Here is a 13553-nt window from a genome sequence, read left to right on the forward strand (position 1 = left end):
GTAGATGATCGGGGGACCTAATAGTAAATCATCGTTCGTTCGCTGTTTCGAAGGTAGCTCGGGGTAAAGTGTAGAGGGTGTCCTGACAGGACACTGGCCTGATGATTCGGAATCTTGTTTTAGCTTGGTTTCCTCTCTTTCTTTTATTTCTTCCTTTAATTTGTTAGCGGCCAGATGAGCTGCTTTGCGTAATTCCTTTTCTAACCTGACCTCATTTCTCTTCTTCCGCTGTTCTGTTTCTTTGCGCCACATGCCGAAGCTATCGAGCATAGTGGGTGTTGTCTTATTGTTATAAAGGGCTGTTTCCAGCGCGTTTATTTTGTCGTTATCAAAGGACCCTATCAGTGGCCACTGACTTTCCCGATCCTTTTTCGTGTATCTATGCCACAGCTTACTATAAGCCACGGCGACTAGTCCATATTTAGTAAACATGTCCTTATTAGGGGTGCCCTCCAGTGGAGCCGGATGGTTCACCTCCAATAAGCGGTCCGGGCTGAACCAACTACCAACAAACGGGGCAAAAATAGGCATGACGGGTTACAAAGCGGACAAAAGTCTGCACTACCTATCCTTCACTATCCGCAAAGACTAAACAGAGTATTGCGACTCTGTGCTTATTTGTGAATAGAGAATAACCCAAAGAGAACCAATTCCGAACGATCAATGTTCGGTCAAACAATCAATCAAATGAGGGATAAAAATAGGCACGACGGATTACAACGGGGCCAAAAGCCTGCGTTACCTTTTCTACACTAGTTACAAGGACTAAACAGAGTATTGCGACTCTGTGCTTATTTGTCAATAGAGAATGATCCAAAGAGAACCAATTCCAAAACAGTAAATGCTTGGATAACAATCAATCAAATGGAGAGGGAAGTAGGCACGACGGATTACAATGGGGGCAAAAGCCTGCGTTACCTACCCTTCACTATCTGCAAAGACTAAACAGAGTATTGCGACTCTGTGCTTGTTTGCAAATAGAGAATCTCTCAGAAACAATCAAATGAGTAATACTAGTATTTTCAAACAATCAAACAATCAATTTCGCAATTCGTCGTGTTACACGACCTTACCCGGACCGCATGGACAGTTTCTCATCTTCCGCTTCCAGCGCCCGATCGTCCTCTATTCTCCGTAATTGCTGTGGCACTCCTGATGGTTCCCAGTCAGGACCGTAGATCACTCGAGAGAGAGGTCTGCTCGGAACCGGTGAAGTTCGGATGATCGGCTGCCAGACGAGGGTCTATCGGGCAGGAGCTCTTCCCGATCGTTGCAGTCGTTCACTCTGTCGTTGGGACCTCTCCCACTGGATCCACGCGTCGCTGATGGGCCCCACGTTTGGGACGCCAATTGTTGAAAGGTAGGGCCGATGTCGACCAAGAACCTTCAATGTTTGCCCGGCGTTAGCCGCCTCTCATACCATTCAATATTATCAAACAAAGAGGCAGGCGCTGGAGACAGGAAGGCAGGAAACAAGAGTTTATTCCGACGGAGCAGAACACGTCAAATCATACCACAGGGTATCTTCTCGAGGTGCTCTCACCGCATCTCTGAGGCCTGGCCTCTTATACACAAGTTTAAGACTTTATTATATTTATGACATCCGTGGTATTGCTTTGAAGTTTAAAAAGGTATCTTTGGAATCCCCGGTTCAGGCCCGTTCTCACACATATCTACAGTAGAGGTCCCCACCCAAATCTCAGCATGATGGCTATCGCGCAGCTGGACATTCCGCTGGGAACAAGAATGTGGGCGATCGGTCGGATCTAGGGGTGTGAAGGCATTGATCAATCCCCGCTCCTTTGATGTGAGGCGAGGTCCTACTGTAGGGGGCAATAAACTGCATCTGTTGGGCTAGGTGATGGCCTGGGATCAGGTCAGACAATCGGGCAGGGAGGAAGAGGTTATCAAAAAAAGGCCTGTTCTTTGAATGAGATGAAAGAGCGAGGGGGTTCAGCACGGGATGTGGCTCGGAGACAGGGTCGCGTTAGAGGCGTGTTTATGGCCCAAGCAGGAGAAACCGGGGGCTGTCGGGGCGCGGGGGAATGCTTGCGAGGCCGGGGAGTGAGGGGGAGAGACGCGCAGGCTATTGGCAGTGAGCAGAGAGGCCACGGCAATCAAAATGGCTGCTGCTTACGCGCACGTATGGATCTGAAAAGGACAAGATGGCGCCGATAATGTTTACGCCACAATCCAGATTTTAACACTTCCCACTTGCCTGGTAAGTTTCACATGTCCTGCAGTGTGTATCTGAGCTCCTGCGCATCTGGAGCCAATGAAAGTGAGTGACTAGCCTCTCGAATGTCTTGGTCTGCCCCAGATGTCCAGCCAATGGCACATCATGAGCCAACCCCAGTAGGAAGGCTCTGAAGCACTGGGGTACCACCAGCACAAGGGCTGACCCAGGCTCAGCAACCTTAGGCTTTACTGTCACAGGTCATTCTCCCAATAGATCAGATGTAACTCTGACTAATCACCTGCTGCCTGGGCTGCAGCCTGTCGCCGCAGCCCCTCAAGAGAAGGGCACATTCTCTGCTGTTCACAAAATTCTTCCCTGGTGGGCCCTCCTTCCTGCTGCCAATGGGTGAGCTCAGGCAGGTCCCCCAGTTCAGCTACTTGTTCCCCTGTAGGCTCCAGGGCATCCCCCTCAAGGTCTGCTCCCTCCTAGACCGTGGGAACCATGGGGGCCGGTTTCCCGTGCCCCCTACCCCATCTCTTTTAGGCAGGTGCCTAGGCCATATTTTCAGGCTCCATGTCCTTCTGAACAGCCTTACTGACTGTCATGGACCGAGTGGTAGAGCACGCCCACTCAGGCAGACCCAACATTTCCAAGTGAGATTTCCTCTCCACCGTAGCGCACGGGGAGTTCTCTAAATCATTGCCCAACAGGCATCCTACTGGCATGGCTGGCCTCACAGCTACTTAAAGAGTTCCTCAGACCCTCCCACTCATAGGGAACTTGAGCCACCTCACACTGGCTCTCAGAGATGTCTGCTGACACTACTGGGCAGAATGCATGGTGGACAGCCTGCTCTTTGGACACCAACCCCAAGCTGACAGCAGTCATACTAGCTCCTGTGTCCCTCAGAGCCTCCACCCTACGGCCATTGATGGTCACTCACTGCCTGTACTTCTTAGTGTTATCAGGCAGCGTGGGGTTAGGGACCTTCTCAATGTCTCCTAGCCTGACCAAGGGTCAATTCTACAGGATCCCACCCACCTTGGGCACCCATCTCCTCTCCTCCCAGGGCTACACTAGCAATCTGGTGGGGGGCACACGGTGGTGCATTGGAGCCCCTCTGGGGACAATGGGGATCGTAATACCGGTGGCCTACTTGACCACACTTAAAACGGGAAACATCCTTTACAACGCAACTTTTACTACGCAGTGCTATTACAACGCAGGTTTTACAATGAAAACCATTACAACGCATTGCGCTGGGGGGCGCTCTAGGATAGGGAATAGATTTAATTTACTATCCAACACCTTCCCTAGTGTCCACGGGGACTGGAGTTGGAATAGTAAATTAAACTATTCACTATCCAGCACCCCAAAGCGCTATGCGTTGTAATGGTATGCGTTGCAACAGCATGCGTGGTAAAAGCATGTGTTGTAACTTCATACATCCCTTAAAACAAGTAAGAGGCCCCCTCTGAACAAGCCTACCTGTCAGTGGCACTGGCTTCCTCTCAGGGGGAGGTTGAAACACCACTCCTTGGTTCCCTTGGGAATTACTTTGGGGCCCTCTCTGGAACTCCCTCTGTTTATCCCTGTCCCCCCATTTCACTGCTGGGGACCCTGCCCACCTTTGGCGAAGTCTCCCACAGGACCCTTGCGAACCGGGTGCTCACCCAGCGGTCTGCCTCCTCAGCAAGCTTCCTAGGATTAGTTAGCTTGCTATCAATAAGGTGCTGGCATAGCTCTGGAAAGCAGTTACTATATAAATGCTCCCATGCAAACAAATCATACAGTTGCTCAAAAGTTTCCACTTTTCTACCCTTTACACAGCGATCCATTGCTCTGCCAAAATAAGACACATATTTGACCCAAGTGGTACCCTCTAACTTCTTGCGGGTTCTAAACCTCTGCCTGTACATTTCTGGGGTCGAACCATATCTGGTCATTAAGACCTCTTTCATGTGGGCATACACGGTCCTGCTCTCTTCAAGCAGATCCAACAGGGTATCCCTCCCATCACTCACAAAGCGTTCCCACAACTCCGCTCCCCAATCTTTCTCAGGGACCCAGTGGAACACCGGGGCTATCTCAAATGCGGCAAACCATTGCCCAATATCCTCACTCTTATGGAAATCCTTGATGACATCCTTGGGTATGTAAACTCTACTCTCAGTAGGTACTAAAGGTATGCTGCCATCAGAGGGTGAGATCTCTAAATGCTTAGCCTTGATCTTCAACTGCCTCACTACTCTCTGATGCTCAAGTTTAATTTTCTCAAGCTCAAATGCCAACCTGGTATTCTCAATATCCAATTTTTTACTCTCTAGTTCCTTCTGACTTTCTAATTTTGCCATCTCCAAACTATGCCTCCTATCTCTTTCCCTGTCCTCAATCTCTTCTGGAGACAGACCCTTTGAGGACACACTAGTACCTGGTTTGGAAAGTGCTTTACCTCCCACTAAATCCACTTTGTCATCCTGCTGCCCTCCAGCATTCTAACCAGGCCTTAAGGGCCATTTGATACTCCTCATTCCTAGAGAGACCTGCAACAGGGACTGTGAATCGCTTGCAAAATGACTTTAGCTGTTTGGCAGTGTAGGTTTCTAACCTCTCAACCTCAAAGATGAGATCCTCCGAAGCATTGGACGTTGGCCTACCCATTGTAGACATAACTGGCTATTACAATCAACAATAGAACAAAATCAAACCGTATGTGGTTGCACCTAGGCCTACACTCACTAGTAGCGTATACTAGTTATTGTATGTGGATCACAAATGCAAGTCCTGATCCTCACCGCTGACCACCAATGTTAGAAATGGGAATCTCTAGTTGGCAGCGGCTGGTGTCAAGGTCCAAATAGGGATCCTTCTTCCTAAGTCAGAGTGAGAGGGCTAATCCCTTTGATAACCCCTGCTCAACCCTATGGTAACTTAGCACGAGAAGATAGGCCTATCTCGGAGGCAGTGTGTGAAGCAGTTATGACCATACACAAGAACGCAGGAGAGACGCTACAAACGGACACCACAAGTAGTTATAGAAAAAAGTAGTTATCTTTAAATAGACTGAACACAAGGCTAAATTCGCTCAAGGAGCTTCAATGCACATAATTACAGATTCACTTCAAAAGCAATAAAGGCCCTTAAAAAGGGTGTGGAACGAACTTAGTTCGAGGCCGGGGTCCACACGATCCAGTGATGCACAATGTACCTGAGATTTAAAGGGGCACGGCACGCAGCCTCACAAGGAAGCCGCAGTGATGAGAGGCGGACTCGCAGAAGCCACAGCTCCCAGCTGTAGCGGTCCGTGGCGCACACTCATGATAATCCTGGGACGGGACTTAAAGGCGGTCACCAAGCGGCACACGCAGCTGATAACAAGATTCTCGAAGTGGGGACTAGTGCAGGCACTCAGCGGCACAGCTCCTCAGCTGCAGTGGCCCACAATATCGATAGCGAGGATTCTCGTAGGATGGTAAGTGCGGGCACTCAGCGTCACAGCTCCTCATCTGCAGCAACCCGCGATAGCGATGATTTTCATAGTACAGCAAATGCGGGCACTCAGCAGCACAGCTCCTCAGCGACAGTGGCCCACAATAGCGATAGCTATGATTTTCGTAGTACGGCAAATGCGGGCGCTCAGCGGCAAAGCTCCTCAGCTGCAGCGGCCCACAATAGCGATAATGATGACTTTGGTAACACAGACAAATGCGGGCTCTCAACAGCAACAGCTCCTCAGCTGCGACGGCCCACAATAGCGATAACGATGACTTAGGTAACACAGGCAAATGCGGGCTCTCAGCGGCAACAGCTCCTCAGCTGCTGCGGCCCACAATAGCGATAACGATTACTTTGGTAACAGCAGCTCCCTGCATGCAAAAGCAATGCTGGCTCCTGCAGGAGGCAGGGAGCTGGCTGGGACCATGGGATCCTTGAGACTCCTTCCACAGTCCCCATCCTGCACACTACATGCCCTGGGCGGCACCAGGGCACTCAGGGACACATAGTTGGGTCCCGAAGGATGGAGTCCCCGGAGCCAAAATTGGCCCAGGGAGAGGGGCCGCGTAGCTCCCCTCCACCATTCAATTAAGACTTTGACCCGGGCCATGGGTCCCCAGGGTCAAAAACAGCCCTAGGCGGAGGGCCACACAGCTCACCTACCTGTTGAATTGTGGCCAGGCCCCAGGGATGGGCACCCCGGGGCTGAAATTGGCACAGAAGAGGGAGAAATAGAGGGCAGAAAAGGCAAAACAGAGTATAGGAGAGCAACACAAAGGGCATAAAAATGACCTTAAAAGGCAAAACGGAGGGCAAAAAAATGTGCAGGAAATGCAAAACAGAGCAGAAGAGGGAAAAGCAGAGGGCAGAAAAATAAGCAGGCAAGGTAAAACAGGCAGACAAAAATAGCTGGAAAGGCAAAACAGATGGCAGAAAAAGAAGCAGAAAAAGGCAAAACAGAGCAGAAGAGGGCAAAACAGAGAGCACTCAGACACTCACACGCTCCACTCACAAACCCACTCAGAGACTTGCGCACCCACTCAAAAGACCCATTGAGACACTCAAACACCCACTCACAAATCCACTCAGAGACTCATGCAGGCACTCACAGACCCACTCTGACACTCACACACCCCCTCATAGACCAGCTTAGACACTCATGCACCCACTCATAGACTCATGCACCTACTCATAGACCCACTCAGACTCACGCACCCAGTCACAGAGATTCACACACTCACAGACCCACTCAGAGACTCATGCACTCACTCACAGACCTACTGAGAGTCTCATGCACTCACTCACAGACCCACATATACCCACTCACAGACTCAGACACTGAAGCACTCATGCACAGACCCACTTAGATACTCATGCACCCACTCTCTGACCCACTCAGAGACTCACACACCCACTCAGAGACTCACGCACCAAGATTCACACACTCACTCACAGACCCTCAGCAACTCATGCACTCACTCACAAACCTACTCAGAGACTCATGCACTCACTCATAGACCAATTCACAGACTCACAAACCCACTCAAGACTCACTCAGAAATTCACACACCCACTAACAGACCCACTAACTCATGCACTCACTCACAGACTGACTCACACTTATGGAGGCACTTGCAAACCCATGCATATACTCTGACACCCATTCACAGACCCACTTAGACACTCATGCACCCATTCAGACAGCCATTCAGTCTCTCACACACCCACTCACAGATCCAGTGAGACACTTATGCAGCTACTCCCAGACCGATTCAGAAACACACACCCACTGACAGACCCACTCAGACACTCTCACACCCACTCACAAACCTACTGAGACACTCATGCACTCGTTCACATACTCACTGTCAAAGGTTATTGGTTACTCCTAGGAAATAAAATTAAAAAAACCTTAGAAATTCACTGAAAAAACAAAGGCTATTGAGACGTTATAGTTAGGCTCAGATTTCCCTTGTACAAAACCATAGAAATTCAGCAGTTGTAGTTACCTGAGCTAACTATAACTTACTCCCCCGCAATGCACTGCTTATGGCCTTACACATTACACACTAGTGCGCTTCTCTTATATCTAGGGAGTGATTATGTTTGTGGATATCTTTCCACAGTTTCTACCATTTCCCCTCTGTTATCTCCATCCCTAGAGTGTGTTCTCAGAAAGAGGTATAACGAGGTTGAGGGGGGCGCTGCGTAATGAGAAGAAAATGTATAATAAAGTGATTGTACCCCTTGAGGATCCCGTTTGCCTTACAAACTGCTCAACGGGAGTCAAGCTCCTAGTTGCACCTTCACGGACCTCTGGTGTTAACTCCCGGTGTTTCAACTGCAGGTAATGGAAGTGTTCACACGCAGGCAAGTTAAAATTGTGTCTACAATTTGTAAATATCAGGGTATCCCAGTTATGGAATAAATCCCGCAGTGTAAGGCATCTTACCTCCCTCCAAGCATCAAAGGGTCCCAGTTGTAGAACCGGTGGGAAGGCTGGATTACTGTGAATCGGGGAGTAAAGGGATGGGAATGTTGTCCAGTTGGCCCTTTTGTTTACTCTGTCCCAGGTGGTGAAAGTAGTCCCTGTGGGACTACGTAAGTATGCATTGGGGGGACCCTGGTCATAGATTTCCACAGGAGATCCCAAATAACCCTACCCACTATTGCTCTGCCCATGTGCAGCCAATGCTTATCTGATTCCTGCATGAACCATTCAGTAATCACTCGCAGTGGGACTGCCTGATAGTAAAGATAGAAATTGGATAGCCCAAGACCACCCTAAACCTTCAGACGATTGAGTATGTTGTATGATAAATGGGCCCATCCCTTCTGCCAGATAAATGTAGTTTATAGTTAGAGTTTATAGTGGTAAAAAGGTCATGGGTGACTTCTATGGGTAATGCCTGGAATAAATAGAGAATCCTTGGCAGCACCAACATCTTTAGTGCAGTTATTCTTCCCAACCAGGAGAGGAACATTGGCGTCCATCTTTTAAGATCACTCTTCAATGGTTGCAGAAGGGGAGGAATGTTTGCCTTATATAATGCCAATAAGTTGGGTGTAATTTGTATTTCTAAATAAGTGATCTCTTTGTTATTGGAAGGGGGTCTTCTCTATTATTTTAGTCATTTCTGCCCTGGGAAGGGTCAGATTCTGTAGGATTTTGTTAGGTTGATCCGAAAACCTACTAATGTTTCAAAATGTTTAAGCTCTACTTGTAGGGCTGCAAGGGAACTTTGTGGTGTCATGAGGGAAAGCAAGATGTCATCGGCAAAGAATGATAATCTATGTTCTGTGTTGCCGAACATAATGCTGTTGATTTCTGGCAAAGTTCGTATTTTCATTGCCAATGGATCTATGCTCAAAGCAAATATTAATGGAGAAAAGGGGCATCCTTGTCTGGTGCCTCTGCTCAGTGTAAAAACTGGATTGCACCCCATTGACCATCACCGTCATTCTAGGCTCCACATGTTTAGCTCGGACCATAGCAATGAAAGCATCACAAAATCCAAACTTTTTTAATGTCTGAAATAAAAAAGCCCAGTTCAGCCGGTCAAACACTTCCTCTGTGTCGAGCTCCAGTAGGACCGCCAGAATGTGTCTTTTGGTGAACTTTTCAATCAAGTGGAGCTTCTAATATTATTGTCAGTTTGCCTGCCTTTGATGAACCCCAACTGGCCCAATGAATCAGATCCGGCATTAGGTTCTCCCAGTCGTGTAGCCAAAATGTTTTACTATAATTTGGCATCTAAATTGAGAGGGCTATTGGTCATTATGACCCACAGAGCTGCCTGTCCTTTCCGGGTTTGGTTGTTACCAACACTAATGCTTTGCTCATCGAGCGTGTGACTGCTTGCTCTGTTGCTATGTAATTAAAAAGCATGGTCAACTGGGGGGTCACCTCAGTACAAAAGGTCATATAAAACTGTGCAGTCAGGCCGTCTCGGCCCAGTGACTTATGAAGCTTTGTCCCCCTATTTCCTGGCATACTTCCTCTTCTGTGATGGTGTCATCCAGGTATTCATTCTGAGCTGCTGACACTTGTGGGAGATCAATGGAGCTGAGAAATTCAAGTTGTGTTGTCAGGTCCATTGGAGCCGTGGTATAGAGGCATTCATAGAAATCTTTAAACTCCTAAGCCTTCTCTCTTTCCGAGCCTATCAGCTCTCTGTCCTTCCCACTGAGTCCCCCTATATATTCTTTCTCTTGTTTGACTCTAAGTTGTCTCGACAGGTGTGCCCCCACCTTGTTCCCATGCTCATACGAGGTCTGCTTGAGTTTCAGAAGAGTATATTCCGCTCTGTGAATATAGATTGCATTTAATTTTCCATTTAACATGGTGACCTGCCTATGGAGGACTAACATTGGGTTTATTTTGTGAGCTGCTTGACACTTTTTTAATTTGTCCTCTAGCTATACCCTGTCGCGTGTTCCTTGCTTGTTAAATTGAGACATGAGTTGTATACACTTGCCTTGTAGCATTGGCTTTAAAGGCATCCCAATTATTTGAGGGGCTAGTGTCTGTGGGACAATTTAGTTGAAAACACTCACGGATTGCTTTCCTAAGCTCCTCTTGCTGTACTCTGTCTCTCACTAAAGAAATAGGGAAATACCACCTCGATTCTTTAGTTGATGGAGCAATCCACTCTAAAGTCATCGAGATTGGTGCGTGGTCAGAGATCACAATAGAGTGTATAAGCACTGCCTACTATTCGGAGAGAAGGGATTTGCTAATAAAAGTTTAGTCTAGCCTTGAGTACGTGCTGTGTGTGTGTGAATAAAAAGAGTAATCTTTAACCGTGGGTTGGATAGATCTCCACGCATCTATCAGCCTTAGTTCCAGCACTGCACTTCGGTTAGCTGCTGGCGGACGATCTGTATGGCTGTGAACTATCCAACCCCGAATGCCATGTCAAGTTGAAGTCCCCCATTAATAGAATTTCACCTTCAGCAAAGCCTCCCAGTTTTGTTAGGAAGGACTGGAGAAAGGCTACCTGTCCTGCATTGGGAGCATAAACTGAGACCAATGTGCATTGTTTCCCTCTGAGACTGCCCTTGTCCATTACCCAACGTCTCTCCTTATCTGTCTTGTGTCCCATTGGCTGGATTTTGCAATGCAGAGTGAAATAACAATGCCACTGCACTGTGTTTAGTCAAAGCCGAAGGTCGATACATCAGGGATTAAAGCTTATGTTTAAATTTGTGGTCCTCTGACCAGTTGATGTGGGTCTCCTGTACGGTCACTATATCGAAGTGGGAAACTGCTAGCTAGTTCCAGATCTTGTGGTGCTTAAGTGGAGTGTTAAGACCCCTTACATTCCATAATAAAATAGTAATCATTCCTCTAGTTCCTAGAGGTTACGGCCTTGAACATTGTGGTTTTTTTGGGGTTTTTTTTTGCAGAGTTTTATATTGCGCGAACTAGACCCGAACAGAATCAGGTATCAGAGCGCTTTACGTAACACCAGTTACGTTACATGAGGACGGACACACATTCATTTTAGGCACGGGGAGATTAAGTGATTTGCCCAGAATCGCAGGAGGTTTTGGCACTTCCAGATTTGAACTTCAATACCTTTACTCATGATACAGCATCCTTTATCATCAACGCCCTTTCTAGCGTAGGGCGGCAAGCAAGCAGCCATCCTGGCCCATTGTCCCCTCTATATCATCAATGCCACTTATGAGCCTTTGTGCGCCTCTGGGAAAGCCACAGCCCTTCTCCCTCGGACCCTGAGGCCTTGCATTCAAGAGGTCAGCGTTGTTCTATGTTGCTGCCCCTCCAGAAGTGGCATGTCCAACAGGGTTAGGGCATCCTGAAGGTCTGTCACATGGTGGGCTTAATTGCGTTACTCATATGCCAGGCCAAAGGGAAATGTCCATTGATATTTGATGTGTTCTTTGTTGAGCTTTTCCGTTACTGTGCAGAACATCTTTCTTCGTGCTAGCATTGCCAGGGCTAGGTCTTGATAGAGGGAGCACGGCACACCTTGAAACAGCGCTCTGTCTCTTTTTCTCGCGGCTTGCAGGATCGCCTCTTTCACTTTGAAGGAGCGCAATTTCACCAGTATGTCCCGTCGACATCTCTTGTCCCCTTTCAAAGGCCTTCCCACTCTGTGCCCTTTGCACTTTGACCTTCAAATGTGTTTCTCCCAGAGTCTCCTCAAAGAGACCTACCACAAATGCCTCCAGGTCAGTCCATTCCATTCTTTCCTTAAAGACCTTAATTCTGATGTTCTTGCGACGCATCCTGTTTTCTAAATCCTCATTCTTCTGAATGGTGATCTGCAGTTGAGGACTGAAAATGTGTATTTGATCCTCTGCACGCTGTGTGACCGGCTCACAATCACTCGTTTTAGTTTCCAGATCTATTAGTCTCATACCAACTGAGTCAACATCCTGTTGCAGCAGGCTAAATCTTTCATTTAATTCCGATTTAAAGGCATCTAGGGAGCCGGTCAAATAGGTCTTCAGTTCTTCCCTTAATATGCGCTTAAACTCTTGCAACAAAGTTTGCAGATCATCTTTTATCTATGCCATGGTCTCCTCTGCCCCAGTAGCCCAGGCTGCCCCCATTGTTCGTTTTGGGAAAGTAGCTCAAAACCCTTTTAGACTGTAGTTGTGACTTTTTGGGTGGCATCAAGAGGTGCTCACTGGTTCTGGGGCACACCTCGGGTAGAGATCCTGGTGTGTGGTTTATTGACTCTCACTCTCCTTTACTTTTCTAGAATCTCCTAGAGGGAATTACCAACCTCCGGAGCACTTACCAAGTGATGCTGTATGCTTTAGGGCAGTGGTTCCCAAACTTTTGACTCCTGAAGACCCCCACTGAATCACTACTGGAAGCCGGGGACCCCAAAGCAATTTGTGCAATTTAAATTTCTTTGTAAAAACGCCTTTTGAAGGAGAGGCAATTTCAAGAGGGAGACAGCCTTAATTGGGTCTATTGGCATGGACATGTATGATTACAGCAGTGTATTATTTAGTGGTACCCAAGGGCTTGTGGAAAGTGAGCAATCAGACAGCAGCACGAAAATCCTACTGCTGATCCTGGCAGCATCTATTTTTATCTGCCTGCCAAGTAACGGTAACCTATACACATGTGCCTTTCAATGTTTTATTGCTTTTATTGTATTGCCTGTATTTTTAGTGTTGTGTCTGTGACTACTGTTGTCTGTCTTCCCCCGCTGCCTGTACGTGGTCCGTGCCCCTTTTTCTTCCCTCTGTTCCCCTCGCTGTCCCCGTGCTCTCTCTGCCCCCGTGCTCTCTCTGCCCGGTCTTTCCTTCTGTACCCCTCGCTGCCCCATGCCTCTCTGCCCGTTCTGCCTTCTGTTCTTAGCTGCCCCTATATTTCTGTATTCTGTATTTTGCCTCTGTACCATTTGTTTTTTGTGCCTGTCTGCCCTCTGTGACACTCGTTTTTCCCTCGTTTTTGTGCCCCTTTTGCCTTCTGTTCCACTCATTTTTCCCTCGTTTTTTGTGCCTTTCTGCCCTCTGTTCCACTCATTTTTTGTGCCTTTCTGCCCTCTGTTCCACTCATTTTTCCTTCGTTTTTTTGTGCCTTTCTGCCCTCTGTTCACCTCTTGTGCCTTTCTGCCCTCTGTTTCAATCGTATTTTTGTGCCTTTCTGCCCTCTGTTCCACTCGTTTTTGTGCCTTTCTGCCCTCTGTTCTACTCGTTTTCCCCTTGTTTTTGTGCCCTTCGGCCCTATGTTCCACTAGTTTTTTGTGCCTTTCTGCCCCCTGTTCCACTTTGTTTTCCCCTCATTTTTTGTGCCCTTCTGCCCTCTGTTCCACTCGTTTTTTTGTGCCTTTCTGACCTCTGTTCCACTCGTTTTCCCCTCATTTTTTGTGCCCTTCATTACTCTGTTCCA

This window comes from Lissotriton helveticus, chromosome 2_2 (genome assembly GCF_964261635.1).
Source record: "Lissotriton helveticus chromosome 2_2, aLisHel1.1, whole genome shotgun sequence".
Lineage (NCBI taxonomy): Eukaryota > Metazoa > Chordata > Amphibia > Caudata > Salamandridae > Lissotriton > Lissotriton helveticus.